This window comes from Ambystoma mexicanum, chromosome 11 (genome assembly GCF_040938575.1).
Source record: "Ambystoma mexicanum isolate Mex_15411 chromosome 11, UKY_AmexF1_1, whole genome shotgun sequence".
Lineage (NCBI taxonomy): Eukaryota > Metazoa > Chordata > Amphibia > Caudata > Ambystomatidae > Ambystoma > Ambystoma mexicanum.
Window position 1 is genome coordinate 811,175,141 of NC_090934.1, and position 14,169 is coordinate 811,189,309.

Consider the following 14,169-nt stretch of genomic DNA (forward strand, 5'->3'; position numbering starts at 1 on the left):
TCCAGAGTTTTGAGGCGTAGTGTCATGATCCAGGGGTGGCAGGTCAATAGGAAGGGGATCCCCCTCTAGTACACTAGGGAAGCGGTGGACAGGGATGCTGGCTGGCTGGCGCAAATGTGTGGATGTGCGCGACCCTGTTGCAGCTTGTGAAGAAGGGCTGAATGCAGGGAGGGCACCGTCCAGCACGAGCCAAGGAACATTAACAGTGAATTGGCACGGGCAAAAAGCCAACGCCCCTGCGCATCTAGCTCTGACAGGGTTTGGCTCAGGGCTATAAAGCCGCGCCCCGGACTGCTCCCTGTGCTTAGCTTTTCATCTGCTCCTAACAAGAGTAGTGTTTCACTTACCGCTCCTGCTCAGCATCTTCTATGTTGAGCTTCTTGGTCTATAGCATCTTTCAGCATCCAGTTGAGAACCTTCAGATATTCTGCATCCTCAGCAATCTTCAGTATCCTGGTCTTCCGTCCTGCTCCTCGGCCTTCGATATTCTGGCTGCCACAGTTCTTTCTTGCACCTCTGTACGGACTCTGCTCCTGTCTTTCGCCACTGAGGCCCATCCCGCTTCTTGTACCCGATGCCCTGTAAGAAAGCTCACAACAGGGTGAGCATCTGATTGCAGTCTCCTTTCTCCTGCACCCTAAACCTCCTCCTGAGAATTTGAGAACTCACCTGTGTTTTTAGACTCAATCCTCCTATCTCTGTGCTTTGTCACTGATTCGATGCTGTGCGCTTTGCTCCTGTTTTGGAAGAAGAACACAACATTAGTAGAACCATCTCACATCAGTGCCAGTCCTCCCTTTGACCGGCAAAGAGACTTACCTGTGCGGCACCACGCCCAACACACTGTGGCGATCATGCGCACATCTCTTTGACGAATAACCTGGGGAACATCCATCTCAGAAGTCGAAGTCATCATAACAGAAACACAGGTGAGCCGCACATGCGCACTCCAGCCAGCCTCATTCCTTTAGGGGATAGAAGGGAGGTGGGGAACCCCAGTTGTTATCCTACAGTAGATTTACGCTGTGTTCGCCTTTAGGTTGACCCGACATTCCCCCCAGAACTTCACTACCAGACGGCGGGGGAAGGTGTGACTGGGATATATGACCGGTCAAAGGGAACCAGTGCGGGGGCCACACTGCAATACAGTCCAGACCAGGCACTCCTGCAGGACACCAGAGGTAAGCGTGACACATAGACAAAGCAGGGCTGGCTTCTGTTTTTTTCCTTCCTGCACCAGCAGAATTAGAGTATGCACATGTCCTTACTTCTGATGGATCTCAGGCCTCCAGAAATTGTGAGTTTCTCAGTGAGGTAGCTTGGCGACTTCAGGAGTTGTAAACAATGTTATACCAGAGGACCGAGGTTTGTGCTGCAAAGTCACCGTTCAGCAGAGTACCCAGGGCCCAATGAACACTCCCCCGGTAAATGATGGAGGACTCAGCCAAGGGCAAGTTAGAACTGTCCTTTATTTTCTATAACAGATAGGGATCATACAGGAAAATAATTATCCCGATATCACAGCTGCTGAGCCTGTGTCAGGAGTTTTTGTTAGCAATTGACGTCACAACGTAGAAGCATTCCCCAAAAACCTACAAGACCATTGGGTTGGTGGAGTGGTAGTACCTATAGACCGCACCTTTGGATGTTAGCTGACTGGTTCTTGCATGTCAGGTAGCCTCGCTTGAGACCCCGCTCTATTCTCAGTGCTCTGTGTACCTTCTCAAGGTGATGAGAAAGACTCTGTGTCCCCCATTATTGCCACTGGTATATCCTCCTAGCCTGAGAGAATGTGTGCACGTTGCAATGTTGTTATACAACATATATGTATCAGTTCTTGTCTTCTTCCCTGGGAACTGCTCCTCTTCCCACCACCGGTAAATGACTATTGTTCGGCTTGTCATTAGCACATGGGTGAGGATGGTAAAACAGAGCTATTTGGTCTGCAATTAATGAGGATTTATTCTGCTATTTTGCAGGTGGCTCCCTGACTCTGTAGGCAGGAATGTTCTGCTGTGTGCTTCTGACCTTGGCTGCAAGCACCAGTTCTGAGTAGCGTGCTGTACAATCTGTTTTTCTTTGTCCCTTATTATTAGGCCTGTGGCTTCATGTAACTCTATGATTTCTATATATCTATATTGTACTATTTTCCTTATGGGTTAGTGGCACTTGGCTCTTCCAGGCTCCTTATAAGATCCTGTAGTTCCAGATAGTTAGTTGCAATAACCAGCTGCAAGCTTGCTCTGCATCTCTTGCTTTCTTGCATTTCTGAGTTTTTGATAATAAAAGAAAATAAGAAAAACATGTGACTGTATGTATATGTATCTCTCCTCTAGCTATAGAACTGTGTAAGAACTGTGTAAGCATGTTCTTTGTGTGTCTACGTGTGTGTTCATGTAACTTTGCACAGGGATGCACGTTTGCTTCATGGCTAACTTTACTATGTCGAGGTGTCTCTAATGACATCAGCACAGCTGGATATTTGCAATTAGTCAACCAAGTCCACCTGTATCCACGAAGACATCAGCTGGATAAGGTTTGAACGGTTGTCTAAGAGAATATTTGCTCACATATGTGGAAGTTACTGGCCCTCCTGGGGGCTGGCCAAACAGTGACAGGCATCTCTCGTTTCTTAGTCATTAGGCTTTCATGCGCAGTGGGCATTCCGAGACCCTCTCTTCAGGGTGACAGCCTTGTAGATGTTGCATCAGCATAGGCATGCAGCAGGAGCCAGTGCACTTTGATGAGGGTTGAGGTAATGTGGTTGAATTTGAAGAGTACTTAGATGAGTCATGCTGCAGCATGCAGAACACATCTCAGCGGAGCCAGGATTGTAGCCGGAAGGCATTCAAAGAGGGCATTGCCACCATCCAGGTGGGTAAGGACCACATTTTGGGCAGCAGATCAGAACCTGAATTCTCTGTGTTTGAAGGAGGATTCAGTTTGGGGAGTTTCTGAACTCCAGGCAAGTCACCATATCAGGCCCTACAAGGGATCTCAGAGCATAGCACTACTGTGGCTGGAAATGTGCTTAAGAGTCGGCATTGGTCGACTACAGGGAGGATGATGTTGGGAAGGAGAGAGGGTCTTCACACTACTCTAGGCGATTTTGAATGAGAAACAAACAATATACTGCACTTCGAGGGAGGAGGGGGGGTTGTCCATGCAGGAGAGTGCACAATTACATAGTGCATGCATCATGAGCTACATAGTAGAGGCAAGTGTAAACACCATCCTAGTTATTGGCAGCCATTTTAGAACATAGACCCAAGCGCTGCGAAAGTACCAAATGTTTTAGCATTAGACTTGTATTATTGGCACAGACATAATCCACACCATGAGTTAGCTTCAGGGACTTTACGGCCTTTCATTGTTACAAAGAGGCTGCAGCCATTAGCGCCCCGGGAAGAATGTGCACTGCATGGCCACAAGAAGGGGCCTGAGAGCCTATTGGCAGTTACCATCCCACGATACAGATAGCATGGCCCCTCAGCTCCAACACCCCCTTTGCAGAATAAATACAGTATCCTATCCTTTGATCCCAAGACCCCCATATACCACAGTGCCAGCCAGGCCCAGAACACCGACCATGAAACTGTAAGACCCTGATCAATCAAAGAGAACATAAAGCAAGGCAATCTTGCCATCACATTTGGGCCACGTGGTTTGTGCTGCGACGAGACAGGGAGGGAAGAAATTATAGCCAAAAACGAGGGGGAGGTAGATGGTGCATCTGGGAAGGAGTGAAGTTTGTGAGTTAGTATGACCTTGGCTCTCCCCCTGTACCCATATCTGTTTCTACCAGTCTGCCAGGTGCACCATTATAGTGAAAGAGTAGCATTGTTTTCAAAAGTACCTAATTGCTTGTTAGGTTCTTTTTCTCTGTGGATGATGAGCCCAGCTGCACTCTTGTGGATGGAGATGGACAGGATGGCTGGGACCAATGGCCTAGCTCCCCCTATTGAGTGGGTCGCCTATGTACAGGGTCCTACCAACCAGCCAGGTGGGTTTTCACTAGATGTAATGGTGTCACTGATGATGACGTGTACCCTCATATGGTTCTGTCCATGCAGATTTTGGCAGAACCTTAAGTGGCAGCAGAGTTCTTTTCTGATGCACTTCCTATGTGTATGAATAAAAAATGGTTATCCTTGCAAGCGGTGACTTGGGCCTTTTACCTAGCGGGTTGTATTTTTTCTGGTTTGAATGTACAGGGGCATGCCTTCATTGCCCAGTGAAACCCACTTTCTTAACAGCTAAAACATTGAAACATGCAAATTATTTGATGTTTTATCAACCCTTCAGACATTTGGCAGGACTGGAAGTGAAGGTGCATCTCTACAGTGATCATAATCCGGTAAAGCTCGACCTGGGTGAATGCATGGTATCAACCGGGAGACTAAAACTAATATTGAAGTTAATGTGGGCCTGATTCTTGAAACTTTTAGCACGGTGCAAAGTGACTTTGCACTGCTGCAAAGTGATTGTGCACTGCTGCAGAGTGATTGTGCACTGCAACAAACACCCTGATTCACAGAGCAGAGCAAAGAGTATTTTTGCAGTGCAAAGTGACTTTGCACTACTTTTGCACCAGACCAACGTCACTCTGTACTGCAAAAATACACTTTGCACTGCTCTGTGAATCAGGGTGTTTGTTGGCAGTGCAAAGTCACTTTGCACCACGCTAAAAGTTCCATGAAGCAGGCCTTGTAAGTTCTAATAGGTAAAGGATATGGTGATTAACACTAATGGAACACGATTAGCTACCAGAGGTGTATGGCACAATCTCAAAATGTTTTGATGTGTATTTGATAGATGATCCTATGACACACACTAATGTGGAGGATTCTTACAATGTTCTGACAGAATCAATAAAGATGCAAGAGAACAAATATAACATATGTCTCGATTCGAAATGCAAACTGATGAAAATTAAGCTCTTGAAGCTCCAATGATACAGCAAGTAGGAACAACGACAATATCTGGGAGCTGAGATGCAGCGACAAATCCTTCTTGTTCAGAAAAAAGGAAAGTTTGCAAGAAAATAACTGGGAAATATTTAGGGATGAATGCACATTAAAAGACACACACAGATTGTGGATTGTTTTGTCAAGAGACGTGCAGCTTGTGTGTCTAGAAATCCATAACTTTATCCGGGCTGTCATGTAGAAATAACAATTCAAGACACTGTATAGCCATGGGCATGAAGTAGGTATGAATTGATGATCCATAGACTGCCACAAAGTAACCAGGAAAAATAAATTTGAGGAAGTGAGGTAGCAAAACCAAAAATGTGGGTGCCATTTATAACTGTTTAGTTATTTATGTGTTACTCCCTTTAGCATTGAGGGGATGGCCCCAATCTTGTGGCGAGGAGCAGAATCTATGCCCTTTTATAGAAAGGGGGATCGAAATTGACAAGGGAAATCAACAGTTATCCTGATAGATAACATTGTAGAAATGTACAGTATGGTCCTGATAGATAGTCATGATGTCTGGGTCAAAGAGAACACCATCATGAATCATTTGCAAGCAGGCTTCTGGCAAGATGTTGAAACTATTTACCAGGGATTACAGCTAGTTTTGCCTATACAAAAATATGCAGTAGCAAGGAATGAACAGCTATATAAACCTTGCTTGAACTAAAGACAGCCTTCTATTTATAAACTATAAAATGTATTGTGGTGCACTTCACAATGATCAGACAAAGAAGATACAACCACCTAGGGAAAACTGCTTGGTGCACCCGCTTTTGAGTAAGACAAAAGTTGTTTTTTGTATACAAAAAAGGGCAACTGAGTATTATTAATCCACTGCCACAGAGCTCTCTGATGTCCTGTGTACAAAGATTCAGGATTTAAACACGCAAATCGTCACTCATGATGTAATTGATATACAGTAATAATCCCCCACCCTCATTGGCTACCGCCCATTTACATGCTAATGATTAGATATAGCCCATTTTCCAATTGGTGCTGCTGTTCACACAGCTTCATCACATGCGAGTAACGTCTGTGTCCATTATGGAGTGATGCATCCACTTCAACCTGGCACCACACTAACCACATGACATGCACCTAGTTATCACTATGAACTCAGTGGGACTCTTCAAGGTCAGGCTGGTCCTTGCAGACAAATCATCCCTTTTCTCAACCCGGACACATTGGAACCCCCATCATGCCTTCCTCAATGTATGGGCATCATTCATTAGCTCTCCCTGGCACAAAATGTAGATCATGTCGTTCTCTGTTTTCCTCTTCATCAGTTCCCCCTCCCTAAGAGTGCTTGTGTGTCCCACTAATCAATCCAGTTCACAAAGTATTTAGGGACCATTTCTCTGCACATCTGGTAGTTCAAGTGGATTGATCATCATTCTGGGGGTAGCTAATGGCTTAAATCTTGGTTCATGTTTTGGCATCCTGAGACCTCTGCCTTTGTTCTCCGGAATACAACATTGGTGCTAGGCCACAGCCTTCACTGCTTCAGCTACATGCTTTCCTACCTAATTAGTTCAAAGACCTTAACTTATGTGGGGGCCTACGTGTGTTCTTCGCCATGCTTGGGAATGGGGATGCAATGGTGAGACATGAAAAGAGGCCTCATTGTTCTGTGTTGTCTATGAAAACACGGCATGTAAGGATTCAGACCTACTCATAAATGCGAGGTCAGTTGTGCTGTGATTATCATGTATATAAGCATACTATATCCTACATAATCAGGACATTACTTAATCAACTTTTTCCCTTTTATGTTTTTTCTATTCCCCCTAATTACCTTTTTCCATAACACATCCCTCCCTCTACACCGTCCCATGTTCTTTTCCATGATCTACTATATTTTTCGCAATCTAAATCGTCTAGGTGGGGCGGTGGTCTGGAAATGCATCCAAACGTTCCCCCTTTTAGTTAATACTTTATTAACTAACTTATCTCTTTCTCTTTGTCGATCTGATTCATCCTAGGTAACACCTGCCCTACATATGTGATGCAAGCTACCTCCATCTCATGCATACTTTTACTGGAGTACATGTGAGATGATACAATCCCCATCACCTGCTAAATCACCCAGCGAACAGTGTAGTTCTCAGGTTCTTGTGTGGGTAAGGTTAATGTTCCTGGGGGGTAGAGGGATTGTTCAACCATAACCATGCGCAGTTTATTCAAATCCCCAGTTTGGACCTGCCCCTATTTTGTGCCTGAGAGGCCAATCTTGTCCCTATAGTGACCATCATTTTTTTGCTCCTTGGCATACTCTTCACACAGCATTGAAGTATCATCTGTCACATGCAAAACAATTTCACCAGTGCCCCAAGCCAGGCCAGTGCCCATGAGAACCACCTGTCAAACCAACCTTCAGACTGCACTCCCACTTAATTTTCCATTCCGATCTTCAACTTGTGCAAGCCCCCGTGTTATGCGTCAGGGACTCGTTCTCTCGGTCATTTGGTGGTATGCATGTACAACATAACAACCCGATCTTCTTGAACACAACCCCTTCATCACTGTTATGAGATCTAGAACATATTTATTTTGAAGCATCATCAGCTGGATTGCCCTCAGTTCACTTTTGATAGCATTGAGGCCTTGTTTGGTGTCATTTGCCAACTGGATCACCTCCCACCGAACAATCTGCAGCCACTTAGCATTCGCTGCAGCCTGGATAGTTGGAGTCATGAGGGAAGCACAGAATACTTGTGTTTTGGTACACAGCCAATACTTTTCTGGAATTGCTTTAAGCAGTTTGTACGATTCTTCTGACAGATAGTTCGATCTTTTCCTTCTTAACTTCATCGACCACGTGTTCTTCTTCACCTGATGGAGTTGGATAGGTGGTAAAATGTACTGCACCACCTTAGTTCAGACGTTATTGCCAAGTGTACTTCTGGCACCACCATGATAGCTGAGTGCAGGTTGTCAATGCACAGGTCCCTCGCCAAAAGGGTGGAAGGTTGTAGGGTATTTTGTGGATATTTGGGGCTTTGCTGTATTTTCTTACCGCCAGAATACCTTTAGCAATAATCACTCTCTATATTCATATTGGATCACACATAACAATAATACAGTGCGTTATTTCAGAGCTCAGACATATTTAGGTGGTAAACGTGGTTGATTTGCGTGGTTATAGTGGCGAGCATAATTCCTTTGTTCTATTTGTGGCCCCAACATCAGGAATCCCTTGTTTTTGTTTAGATTGTTCTTGTGATTACTAGAGAAACCTCAGGCCTACATTTCAGGAATACCACATTTTCAGTGTTAGTGTTAGTGTGCCACCATGGGCGATCTCACTGACTTATTTACGACAGAGAGCTATATGTGGTAATTTTTTGGTAATTTCCACTAGCTTATATACGGTAGGGAACTATGTCCAGAGAGTCTCTCTTCCCGTTGGCTCATGTACCTCCAACGAGCTATGCTACAAACAGTCACTCACAACTGTCCATACTGAATATGATCATGCACACATCTGTCTTAAAATGACAATTGCACTGTTTAAAAATCTCCCCACATCATCAGCACTGTATTGGTAAATATAAAACACACCACCCGTCTGCTTTCAAATATTTTTCTGTATTATAAAAGTTGCATTTAAACACGATCTCACTCTTTACAGAAATAAATAAAATAGCACAGTAACAGCATTGTCTGTGATACACTGAAAAGAGAGTGGCGGAGACAAGAACTCAATTTGCAACATTAACATGTGATTAAAGCACAGGAATCTCCTTTCCTACACTGACTGAATATTCTCGTAACCACTCAGCCCCCACACTTCTGTAATTACCTTATCTGTTCAGCCTGAGTTTTCTTCAGCTGTTCTCTTTCTGAATGTGGCTCCCTTGAAGATTAACCCCGGTGAAAACAAGCGTCTTTCGTTCTCAAACCGGGGTTATTGCCTGGAACTCTCAGCTTTTTCATCAGAAATGCTCCAACCAGGAAAACAGGTCCTTCTCCCAGCTCTCCAAATCCCGACTGTCCTCCCACTCTCTTCAAACTCCCCCCAGCAAAACCCTCATCACTGCCTCTAGCATGATACTTGCTATGACGCTGCTCCAATCAGAAATTAATCATGCCACATCCTCCCTCTCTACATAATGGCTCCTTTTTACAGTAACCATTTGTAACCAACTGATTTCCTGTACCTTCGAGCCCTTGGCTTCCTGAGTTATGTGGACAGAGCAGCAGAGAAAAAGAAAAAAAAATGAATGTGCGTTTAAAAGTTCACTTTCAGAGTAGGCCTATTTCTGCAGTGGAGACACATTTTTATTAGTGGGTTATGTTGAATGCAGTTTTATTAGTCAGGTTAGTTATGAATAATGTTAGTTATTAATTTTCAAATGTGTCTCTTGCACCATAGGCATTTCAGGTGAAAAATAGTGTGCATTTTTGAATGTGCACGTGTGCTTTTAACTGTAAAAATAGATTTGCATCTTATATGTTAAAATCGTTTTTGACTGAATAGCCTGTCTTTCCATGTTAATCTGGTAACACATATAGCAATGCACCGCACCCAGGTGGTGGTGCTGCATAAAAAAAAATTGCTACCTGTGCAGTAGTTCTGTACTCTGTGCTGTAACACGCCAAATATCCTTACATACCCTCCTTTTGTTTTTAGAACTTGGCTACAATTCCTAAAAACAACTTGTTCTTTCTTTTTTCTTTTAAAATGCATGTGTATTGGGATATCTTTCTCTTCCTGACGTAGCTAGTAAAATCAGTAACATTTTCATTTTTACTGATAGCACAATCAACCATCCACCCATGATTAGCACCAGGACAGCCAAACCCACTATTGAGCGTTCCCCCCAGGTTCCCCAATTAAATCTTTCCACTTCTATTATCCCCAGAATACTAATTGTAATATTGTTTTTTCTCAAATTCATTTTTATAACATGTCTTTCTTTGTGATTCAATAAATATTCCACATCCGGGTCTATTGGAAAAGTATCCCTTTGAAAAAAATCGATATTTTCCACTTGGCTTTCCCAAACAACATTTGTTACATGAAACAATGTTAACCCCCCAATTGACACAATTATATCCTTTGGAACCTGTAAATAAAAAACATTATATTTCACCTGTTTAACCACGTATGTTCCATGGTTTAAATGTACTACCGTCATGTTCTTTAAACAGGTGCTGATCAACCATTTACCTCTGACCATCTTAGCCTGTGCCATTTCTTCACTCCCCATATTGCTAATAATCACTTCACATCCCTCTGATATACTTGGGTCAGATTTCAAACCACAAATAGCATCTGTGGCATCAGGAACAAACGGTTTACCTGGACACATATAATGTTGTTCTTTAAATTTTACACATGTTTCCAGGCTTGGTATTAAATAAACTTCAGGTTCCCATGACTGAAATGCCACCACTTCTGGAGTCTTAATCTTAATAAATTTGTCCTCTTGCCAAAATCCCACGTTGTGTACCCACTTCGTTTGATAAATAAGTTCAGGGGCTACATATGGGATGCATAGCAAAAATCCGACCTCTAGTCTTTCCAAGTCCACATATAACGGCATTGCATTACCCATTTCCAATGCAATTTTTACCTGTATTATATCAATTTCCCTCCTAGTCAATCTTTCTATCATTTGACGAATAATATCCTGCGAAACAAAATACAAGGGGATATGTCCTTGAATCAATTGTGAAACTGCAGTTTGAACTTCTCTCATATAATTCGTTAATAGTCTATCAACAGGACTCATTATGTTCAATATTTCATTGAAAGTTCTGTCATGCTTAAGTATTATTTTAGTCCCCCGTTGCATTACATCCGCTTGTTCATTTAGAATGATTGCAGTTTCATTTATGAATCTTACTTGTTCATCCAGTCCCCCTCTAATTCCATCTAATGTTTTTTGTATTATTTCTAGGTCAATACTCAGTTGTTGCGCTTTAGTACTCAGTGTTCCTACCGAAATAGAATTGGCTGTTGATATTGTGGTACCTATTATGGCTCCAAATATAGACATTACCATTGATATTGCGAGCATCACCGCACCTCTCTTTCCTCTCTTCTTCTTAATGCCTGCTGAATTCACGAATGTTTTTTCCAATTGCATTAATATATCTCTTATTGACTGCTTAGTGTCCTCTTTTCTTATTTCCAGCCACTCTTTAGTCTGTTCAATCTTAATTCCGGTATTGTTCAAGTGTTTTTCAATCAAAATCTCAGGATTCAATGGTATGTATATATTTTGGAAAATCATCCTTCTATCACTCATGATGAATCCTGGTGCCTCTTCCACCGCGATACCAGATGCTGGTCCAGGTTCAATGACAACCTGTGCTTCTGAATTCTTGAAGATCCCTCCAAATATCATCATCATTAACCATATCATCGGTATCATCTTCAATGCTGATCGCTTTGCAGCCTTGGTCTTCACCCCTCTTTGGGGCTTTCCCAGAATCCGTCCACGTGGGCTCCAGGACCCCATCGTCTCCCGTGGGCTCTGATCCCGGAACCTCCGACCAAATAATGTTAATTTTCTAAATCAAATAGAAAATAAACAAATTAAGTACATAGCACAATACTAAATTCACCCTTTTGCCAAAAATAAAACATGCTTGGTAAAAATATTTCGTTTTTTTTTTTTTTTTCTGAAATTAAACACAAGTTAAAAGAAAACAAGCACATATAAACAGCATTCAATATTTAATACATTTTCTCTCTGCACACCAACCATGAGCTTCCATTATACATTTTTATTTATTTATTTATTTATTTATTTTATATTATATATTTTTACATGTATTACAGTGTTTATGTGCCATTATAACAATCAACTTTTTAACTTCTTTGCCACTGCCTCCTGATTGTACCCATTTATTTTCTCTTTTTGTGTTCAAGTTTTTGTTCTGTTTCTAAATTTACAAGCTTCAGAAATACTCTCTCCTGTGGGAAAGAAGACTCCATGTTGCTTGCGTTAATGCTACTTTGCACCAGTAACACTAACTTTCTGCGGCGTAACTCTGTAATACCTTCCGCCTTGGCACAAAATCCTTTTGGCAGAATTCAGAGCGCCACATAGGAAATGCAAGGTGGTCCAAATGCAACCAGAGAACCTGCTTTTGCTTTTCCCTGGGCCATTTATAATTCTTGCAAGACTGATAGGAAGCTTTGACAGGCTCCAAGTGACTGCATCCTCGTGAAATGACATTGACAGTGGAGGTTCTGGTTGGAGGCCTTTTCTCATTTAGCCGTTACATATTCTGCTCAACACGTGTCTTTTAGCGATGCTCAGTTATGTGTGTGAGTGTGTGTGTGCGCGTGTTTGTCCCTGATCTGTTCTGCCCTTACGCTGCTAAAGAATATTTTTAATCCGTATTGACCCCGATCATTAGTCTGGGTTGGTAGGATATCTGTAAATAGGCCCTCAAGAGACATTCCTTTTCTTCACCCCTGTTGCTGCGGATTGGCACTCTTGTTTCAGTGTTAAAACACACTACATGTATGTTAGGGACTTAATCAAAATTTGAAATCTGCCTAACTTTGGCCATTTGTCACGTTCTAAAGCACCAAAGGAGGTAGATCAACCGGTGGTGCAGTGGAGTCATGACACGCCAGACCAAGATTTGATTGAGGCACAAAATAATGATCAAATTTTGGGAATCTATTATAATCATTTGATAGATCCCGAACAAAATTCTTTGACAGAAAATGATTGTATGGGAAAAGAAGAGTTGAGGGTGTTATTAAAGAACAAAACACGAATTAGATTACAGGATGGACTCATGATTAGAGAGTCCATAACAGGACAAATACAGTGGGTAGTACCCCTTTCATTCAGAGGACTAATGCTACACCATGCACATGATGCCATAACTGCAGGCCATAGAGGTTCACAAAAAACATTAGAAATACTAAAAGATTATGCTTACTGGCCACATATGTCCCAAGATGTTGAATTATATACTAGTGGATGTCTAGTATGCGCCTAATTTAAACCTGCTTCACCAATACATAGAGCACCATTGATCAAAAGAGGCTTAACTCTCCCATGGTCAGATTTGCAAATAGACTATGTAGGTCCTTTAAAAAGGTCGAGCAGTGGACACCGTTATATTTTGAGTGTGGTATGTTTGATGTCGAAGTGGATGGAATGCATTCCTGCACCAGATTGTAGTGCGCAAACAGCAGCCACATTGCTGGTGAACCATGTGTTCTCAAGGTTTGGGTTGCCACAAAGAATTGAGTCAGACAGAGGAAGTCATTTCACAAGTACTCTAATGAGTAAGCTATGGCAAATACTAGGTGTGAAAAGGAAACTACATATCGCATATCGGGCGGCGTCTTCAGGTACAGTTGAAAGAAGCAATAGGTCTGTTGTGGATATTTTAAAGAAATTTGTGGCAGAAGCAGGTTCCAGCTGGGATTTACGTTTACCGTTGGTTTTGATGGCAATCAGATCAACTCCTGCCAAGGCAACAGGTGTTAGCCCCCATGAGGTCTTGACAGGTAGGAAAATGGTGTTACCACAACACCTACTATACAGAACCCATGAGCAGACACATATTGATGAACTGAGGAGGCATTTGCAACATGCATTTGCTTTTGTGCAGAGAAATCTGGAAAGAGCTGCTGACAGTGCAAAGTCTTATTATGACAAAAAGACATCAGTAAAGGAATACAGTGTAGGGGATCAGGTGTACAAGTTTCATTTTGGAAAAAGTAAACAGAAAAATTCTAAATTTCTAGCAGCCTGGCAGGGGCCATTTCGAATTATAGATAAGGTCTCTCCTGTAATTTATAAAATTTTGAAAAATGAAGGTGAAACGGCAATAGAGCAGTTTGTCCATGTAAATCAAATCAAACCATGCCATCCCAGACATGAGATCAGGCAGCTTGAGCATGTAGAAACAGATAAAGTCCCTTGAACACAAAAAGAGAAAATAAATGGGTGCAATCAGGAGGCAGTGACAAAGAAGTTAAAAAGTTGATTGTTATAATGGCACATAAACACTGTAATATATGTAAAAATATATAATATAAAATAAATAAATAAATAAATAAAAATATATAATGGAAGCTCATGGTTGGTGTGCAGAGAGAAAATGTATTAAATAGTGAATGCTGTTTATATGTGCTTGTTTTCTTTTAACTTGTGCTATGCTACAAACAGTCACTCACAACTGTCCATACTGAATATGATCATGC